This window comes from Solanum tuberosum, unplaced genomic scaffold, assembly GCF_000226075.1.
Source record: "Solanum tuberosum cultivar DM 1-3 516 R44 unplaced genomic scaffold, SolTub_3.0 scf00086, whole genome shotgun sequence".
Lineage (NCBI taxonomy): Eukaryota > Viridiplantae > Streptophyta > Magnoliopsida > Solanales > Solanaceae > Solanum > Solanum tuberosum.
This window is the reverse complement of record NW_006239010.1, coordinates 1,243,160-1,251,317: the sequence shown is the minus strand read 5'-3', so window position 1 is coordinate 1,251,317 and position 8,158 is coordinate 1,243,160. Positions and strand designations below refer to the sequence as shown.

Sequence of the window (8,158 nt, the reverse complement as noted above, 5' to 3'; positions counted from 1 at the left end):
AAAAACTAGCTCGGATACATTATAAAATAAACCGGATACATAATATGTAGCTCGGATACATTAAAAACTAGCTCGGATACATTATAAAATAAACCGGATACATAATATGTAGCTCGGATACATTAAAAACTAGCTCGGATACATTATAAAATAAACCGGATACATAATATGTAGCTCGGATACATTAAAAACTAGCTCGGATACATTATAAAATAAACCGGATACATAATATGTAGCTCGGATACATTAAAAACTAGCTCGGATACATTATAAAATAATTTAGAATTAGGAGAGAAATAAGGGATTTTAGAGGTTTTTAGAAATAGAATGAAATATTAGAAATAAGGGAAACATAAGACGTGTATTTCAGTAATTTTTCCTTTTTTGAGTTTTTAATCCGATTGTAATTTGATTACGTGTTAAGTAAAGCATTTGTAATGACTTGACATATTAGTTGTTCTCCATCGTTAAATGCATATATCATTTTCATATGTCTAGTCCATCAATAATGGATAAATTATTGTCTTTTTCTTTTTCAATAAACATAATTCTCATTGCAAGAGTTAGGAGAATTACTAATAAGAATTGTAGTAGAGTGGCATATGGTGATGGATGTTTGATTTTGGCTTTTGATCGAGTGAGACAGCGAGCTAGTATTCGAGTACTCATTAGTGTCGGGTGTACAATATTTTAATTATTTGAACTTATGTTAGAAAATTTCAATTGAAGAATTGATATCCTAAAATTGAGAAGCGAATCGAATATCAAAATTTTAGAAAAATAGAACGGAAGAACCAAATTTATTTGGTTAAGTCCATATTTTTTGGCATTTATGCATATCCCTTAGTAGTATGTATTTTTTTATTCTTAATTAAAAGTCTCAAAATTTGAGTTTCAGATGTAAAACTTTCTTACGCAAATCTAAATTTAATTGAATCCTAATATAAATACAAAATATCAAATAGGAAAAAAAAAGGTTAGGAAAATTAGAACCCATAAAAAGAACCTCATTAACTTTTAATTTTTCTACTATGACGTTTATTCTCGGATTATCTTTCCTAACTTCCGATCTATTTTTAAAAAAAATATTTTTATGAATCAAATAATTTCTGATAGATAATGATGCACGATTTGAAATTCGACGACTAATTAATAGGTCTACCTTTACTCTTCTCCATCCTACTTTTTTTGTTTTAGTTTAAAAGTAAGAAAATATAAGTAAAGTATAAAAAGAGAGATTCTAGCTAGTCGGCAAAAAATTAGTCGCATAAGATATTTATACAGAAATTCAATAAATGCATGATATTAATTTGTGTATCAATCATTCCATTTCAGAATCAATCCCCCTTCCTCCTCCGAATAAGTAAGACCTCGTGATTCTCTAAACTAGCTCCTGGCCTTATCTGGTGGAATCAGCCGGGGTATTCGACATGGACGAAGAGAACATCTGAAGAGTTAATTACTTCACCAAAGGTGATTACTCACCGATCCGAATAATCACTAGCTATAATTGATGAAATTTTGATTAAAACTATTCATAAAAACTTCGCCTGAAGCTCCTGCATAACCATAACAAACTTTCTCTAATGTCATACCAAGCCAAGACCTTTCCTACAAGGAAAGAAAGAACCTGCAACTCCCCTTTTTGAATACCTCTCACTCCCTCCGGAGTGAGTTCTTTTTTGCGGGATTTAGGATCGGCATCATAATTGGTTATATTATAGTTGATTGATGCAAATTCTAATCCTATTCTGTAATAACTTTGAGTGCGATAAAAAAGGAATAAGGCTCGAGAGGCCTACATCGAAAGAATAGGAAGTCTTTAAGTGGTTGTACCAGGTTCTGCCTTAAATTGCTAAAGAAAAAGCGATCCGACAACAATAAAAAAATGGTTCTTTATATATATTGGAGGATAAATTTAAAATAATTTTTCAAATATATTTTTGAGAAATTTTGATCTTTTGAATTTGTCAAAAATAAATATTTTTAGTTTTCGCTAAATATTTAACTAAAATTGCCGGTTGAATTTAGCGTGAGTCTAAAAAGAAAAAATTGATAAGAAACTCAACAAGTAAATATGAGTTTTTGTTAAATCTAATAGGCAAACAGGCAAAAATTGATAAATATTAAGGGAGACAAAACACTCAATTTTAATAAACTTTGAAGGACCAAAACTATCTTTATAGTTAAGGAAATATTTTAAATTTACCACCTATCATAAAGAAATTATTTCTTACATATAATTTTTTTTCTTATTACTATGCTTACTTATTTTATATGTTCTCACATCATTAAATCGCTTAACTATGATAAGTTGATATTTTGTTACTTAATGTGTACGTCGATATCCGACACTAGTAAAATTTTAATTGGTTTAAATCCTAATCTACTTTTAACACCTCTATAATTCAAAATTAGAAGAAATAGAGCAACATCATTAGGTGAGATGAGGTGGAGCACGTGCAAGAATCAACTTGTAATTCTATAAAACTTTATGAGAAGGCACTAATTTGTTGACTTTAAATGTACTTAATTACTAATTAAATTGAATTAAAAAGTGATTAGTCTCGAAAAGCTATAAACATCATAATCATTCAGATACGAATGATTTTTTCTAGTCTAAATTAGACACGCAAGCACTTAGCTCCCAGGAAAAAAAAAGGTCGGTAATTCTTTCTATTTAGTTCTCTTTTATTTAGTCTAAATTAGATATGCAAATGAATTTGATTATTGTTATGTTGTGATTTTATTTCTTTTAGAAAAAATATTTTTGAAATGTTAAGTATACAAATTTTTAAAAAAGAAATACTTAAAAAAAGAGTCGTCTCTTAATTTTTAAGAAATTATGAAAAACTTAATTTAAGAAGGTCTAAATAGATAAATCTTTAAAAATCTAGAGAAAATGAATAAGAGGTTTTTAGTTCTACTTTAAGAGGGTAGCACTTAAAAGAGTTAGAGTAGCCGCTAACATACAATTATCTGATGATTTAACTAAAATATTTGCTAACTTTTTTAAAAAAAAATTAAGTAAAAAAAGCATTTTTAAAGGTCATTTGAGGAAAATGTTAACCTGAAACAATTGTAGTATTTAAAAAAAGAGAGTAAAATATGGTTGAGTAAAAGAAAAAAATAGATCATTCATTTTTTAAGAAAAGAGTTCTAACTAGAAAAATATTAAACAATTAAAGATAAGTAAAATTCGGTCAACATATTTAATTAAGTAAATAAAAAAACACACGACTTGATGAAAATGGAATTTTTTAAATTAAGCCAATAAAAAAAAAGCTCATCTTTTGGAAAGTTTGATTAAACTAATTAAATAGGTTAAGAGTTAACTAATATTAATCAAACATTTACAATCAAAATAATTAAAAAAGCAAAGAGATGATGAATTTGGGCTCCTTCTTGGGCCAAATTCACTACTGTGGGCTCTTGTTACCAACCCCTTTTACACATGTATATCAGTTGTATATCAGCATGTATCAACACCTCCTGAAACCTGTATATTAGCTTCCATTTCAACTTTACTCGAGGGAAAATGAGGTTTGCACCTCCATGACCCATCTCGAAATACAAGAGAGAGAAATGGAGTCCAACATAAATATTAAAAAGAAAATGAGAAATATTATTTACATTCAAGATTTTCTATAGTAATTATACTAATATAAAAACAACAAAAAAGATGCACAAGATAAACGAATGAGTATGTTAGATGTGATATTACGACAATACCCCTAGTTTTTAACATTACTCTTTTTCCTTCACTAGAATTTTTTCCATTGAGTTTTTGTTGGTAAGTTTTTAACGAGGCACATAATGTATAAATCAAATAGGCATTCAAGGGGGAGTGTTATAAACATATTTATATTATAGTGAATGTACATCATGTAGGTTCTTTGGAAAAAAGTTAGGAACCTAACTTTGTGGTCAATTTAGTTTTTTCCTATAATTAAAGGGGTTTCCTCATGGTAAAGAATCCCTCAATCTCTAATCCTCCAGGAGAAATAAGAAGTCTACTATCTTCTCTCTACTTTATGTAATTATTATATATATGGTTTCATAACAAAAAAAATTTAGTTGTTGAGAAAAAGTGCAATACAATAGTATACGTGAATTGTGTTATATTCATATTTTGTTCTTTTCTTAAAATATCATATTATATTATTTTATAGAGTGGTGGTTAGAACTACTCTTATTATATGGGGTGGAGTGTTGGCCAGTCAAGAAATCATATGTTCAAAAAATGCATGTTGCGGAGGTACATATGTTGAGATGGATGTGTGGGCGTACTTTGAGCGATAAAATTAGGAATGGGGTTATCAGGAGATGGTGAGAGTGGCCTCTGTAGCGGGCAAGACAAGGGAAGTGAGATTGAGATGATTTAGGCATGTGCGGAGGAGGTGCGTTGACACCCCAATGAGAAGGTGTGAGAGGTTGATTGTATGGGATAAATAGAGCGGTCGAGGTAGATCGACGAAGTATTGGGGAGAGGTGATTAGATAAGACATGTCGCATCTTCATGTTTCCGGAAACATGACTCTAGATAGGAAGCAGTGGAGGTCGAGTATTAGGATAGTCAGGGGCGGACCCACGTATATATAAGGTAATTTTCTGTATTTATGTGAATATATATATTTTGAACCCCCTCAATGACAAGGAGAAAGAGATAGCCCAGCGGCAGGTTCCCTGAAAATTAAGCCTCATGTCGAGGGTTTGAATCCCTGCATTAGCGTTTTATTTTTTTCTTTTTCAGTTTCATATTTTTTTTTTAAGGTTTCAGTTCCGTTTTCACGTTTTTTTTAGTTTTTTATTTTATAAAACATGATAAAAGTGTGGTTTTAAACCCAAAAAAATTCAAGGATCCGCCACTAAAACTAAATACTACTACTTTCTTGAAATTTTGTTTTGTTGGCTTATATATACACGTTTATACTTTTATTTTTCGAACCTCCTGAACGAAAATCCTGGATCCGCCACTGAGGATAGTGGGAAAGCAAGGGTGGAGGGTTGTCTTGCCTTGCGAAGGCTTAAAATTGTTAGTGTCTGTCGTAGTACTATTCATACCCTTGTAGTTCTTAACATCTGTTGTTTATTGTGTTTTTGAGTATCATAAGTCCTCTAAACATATAAAAGAACAAACCACATAAATATTGAAGGGATCAATCCCATCTAATTACATGAGTGAATACAACACGCCAAACCAGAATATATATATATAGCTTTATTTTTCTAACTCCCCATCTCCCCCACACATGTACACAAGAAACAAGACATACCAATATTTCAAATTATTCACCCTTTTTCCATTTCAAGAAACCTAGTCTTTTGCTAACCATTGGTGACAAGTCTTTTTTTCTGAACTTCAACATCCTCCAAATCCTCATCCTCAAATTTGGTTATTAAAGAGAAGTACTCAACATTTTCTTTAAAAAACTTGACAAGAACCAAATAAAGAGAGAGAGTAAAAACAGTAGTCCCAACCAAATATCAACTAAATTGAATATTTGCTAATGCCTTTGCTCTTTCAAGTGCTTCCTTGTTGTGACATCTAACCACTTGACGCCCTTCTTCCCATGTCAAAACGCAATCTTTTGGGACAAAATGTGGAGTCCAAAGCATGATACCCATGACCATAAACCAAATTCCTTTAAACATAATGGTATAAGATCTCACAAAACTATTCAAGAAACTTTTAGGAAAAGGAATACCTAAAAGAGTCGTGGCAAAAGACGAAAAAATAACAATTTGGAGAAGCCAATGGTATTGTACTTCAACACCTTTATGGTCAGTAGAATGAAGATGGAATAGAAGGAGTTCTTGACCAAAAGCAAGACTTGCAAGTAATAATGTAAGTCCATTTTGAACTAGGGTTGAAGGAACCATGGTTTTATCGAATATAATCGAAAAGATTGCATAGACAAAGAAGTTAAGGGAAATAGTTGCATGTTCAAAGTTATGGAGATGATATGAAGGTATAGTTCCATCAATGTCAAGAGGTTGATGTTTTGATGGACCAATAAAGAGTTCCATTAATATAGAGACTATGGTGCTAAACATAATCACAAAAAGCTCTAAATATCTTATTCTTGGAGATGGGAACCATAACAAAGAAGTGTAGGATTTTGGGTGGAGACAATGTAATTTTATGTGGTTAAGCAAATGCCAAATACCAATAACAAAGAAACCAAATCCTGGTGCTACATGACCTATTAATGTGCCCATTTTTTTTTATTTTTTTTTAGTGTAATGAGAATATGAAATGATGGAAAATCAAGAGGGTTATATATAGAGATACCTAAGGCACTATGTATTTATATATTTACCTTCATAATGTATTAGGATTTGAATTAATTATTTGATAACTTCCTAAGTTAGCATTGTACATATTCTATCTATTTTACTCCCTCCCAATTTATGTGACACTTTTCGAATTTCGAGATTCAAACAAGTCTATCTTTGACTGTAAATTTTTCATATATTTTTAAGTATTTTGAATTGTCAATTATTGAGACTTATAATACTTTTTATGTAGTTTATAAATATATAAATTTCATTTAAAAAAGTTGAAGATTCCATATGCAAATTCTCGGTCAAACTTAAATTGTTCGACTCTCGAAAAATGAAAAGTGTCACATAAATTAAAACATAGGAAGTAATTTATTTTGAGTAATTTGGTTTGCACGAAATTTAAGAATTTTTTTTAAATATTTCGATTTCATATTGCATTATATGGTTGGTTATAAAACTCGTGGAAAGTTGCAATTTGAAAAGTTGAATTACTATTTTAGTAGGTTTACACTAAATTAAAATATTGTAAAATATCTAATTAATTAATTATTAAATAACTAATAAAGTCCGACTTTATGGACCAAAAATTTGATTGCAAAAATAAATAAATAATAATCATATCATATTACTTATATCATCAGCATGCATATCACATTATATGATATATCATCCTATTATATTTTAAATATTGAATGACTTTTTTTTCCAACAAACAAATAATACCATAAGTCCATAATACAATAATGGAATTTACACATTCAAATAATTAATAAAAAAGAAAAGTGAAGGAAAAAAAATCGTTGAGATGTCAGGATAATGTTATGGTGGGTGGTACTTTAATGAATAGTGATGGCCTCTACAATAATGAATAATGATGGTGCATTTAAATTCTCAATCTTTTTATGGGTAGATCAAAATTAAGCAGTTGAAGAAAAATTTAAGTTGCACAATTTAATTGTTAATGAAATTATTTCAATACATAATTAAAATTTGATAAAAGCTTCACTTGTATAAGTAGAATCTGAAATTGAGATTTTTTTAAAAAGAAAAATTCATACCTGACCCTCCAAAAGAATTTTCTTTTCTTTTCGTTTTGAATTAGATATATATATATATATATATATATATACACACACATAAATGACTATAAGAAACCGAATATAACAAAAATAAAAAATTTCAAAATTGAACAATTCAAAAATTAAAAGAGTTTAAATGGTAAGCATGTGATATGCTATTAATTATTTGAAAATGAAGTTATATATTCTTTGCTAAATGTTTGCCAATTTTTGTGTATGTGAAATATCATGTGGCGAAATTTTTTAATAAAAGAGAATGTAGTATATACCTCAATTTATATAAGTTGATGTGTGTTTTCAAACTAATGAGTGATAATTTAAATATGATTCTAATAATTTTGATATGAAATTAAAAAAAAAAGAGATAGTTTAAGTGTGTTTTAACATTTTGCTCTAACATTTAACATAATAACATACGTACCTAGTGTATATATCCTCACAAAGTAGAATCTAAATAGGATAGAATATTTATAAATCTCACTTCTACCGCAAAAATAGAGACTGTTTTTAATAAACCATTTCGCTTCTAATAAAGATCTTCTTTAACATTCATATGAACCTAAAAACATTCATCAATTAAATATAATTCTTTTTCTAACACATTTAAAATGAAATGGTATGAAATAAAGTGAAACAAAGGAATAACTTTTAGGGAATAATATCTTGTGAAAATAGTTTTATAATCAATTCAAAACACAAGAACTGCCTTTTCAACTACTCTTTTAAAAAATATTTTTTGAATAATTAACAAAAAACAGACCCTGGTGCTTCGTGACCTAGGTAAAAAATAT

General features: G+C 29.1%; 1 pseudogene; it reads right to left on the bottom strand.

The window, feature by feature from the left end:
• Window positions 1-5,282: 5,282 nt before the first annotated feature.
• Window positions 5,283-6,222, bottom strand: LOC102582854 (transmembrane protein 45B-like; annotated as a pseudogene).
• Between the last annotated feature and the right edge of the window lie 1,936 nt (window positions 6,223-8,158).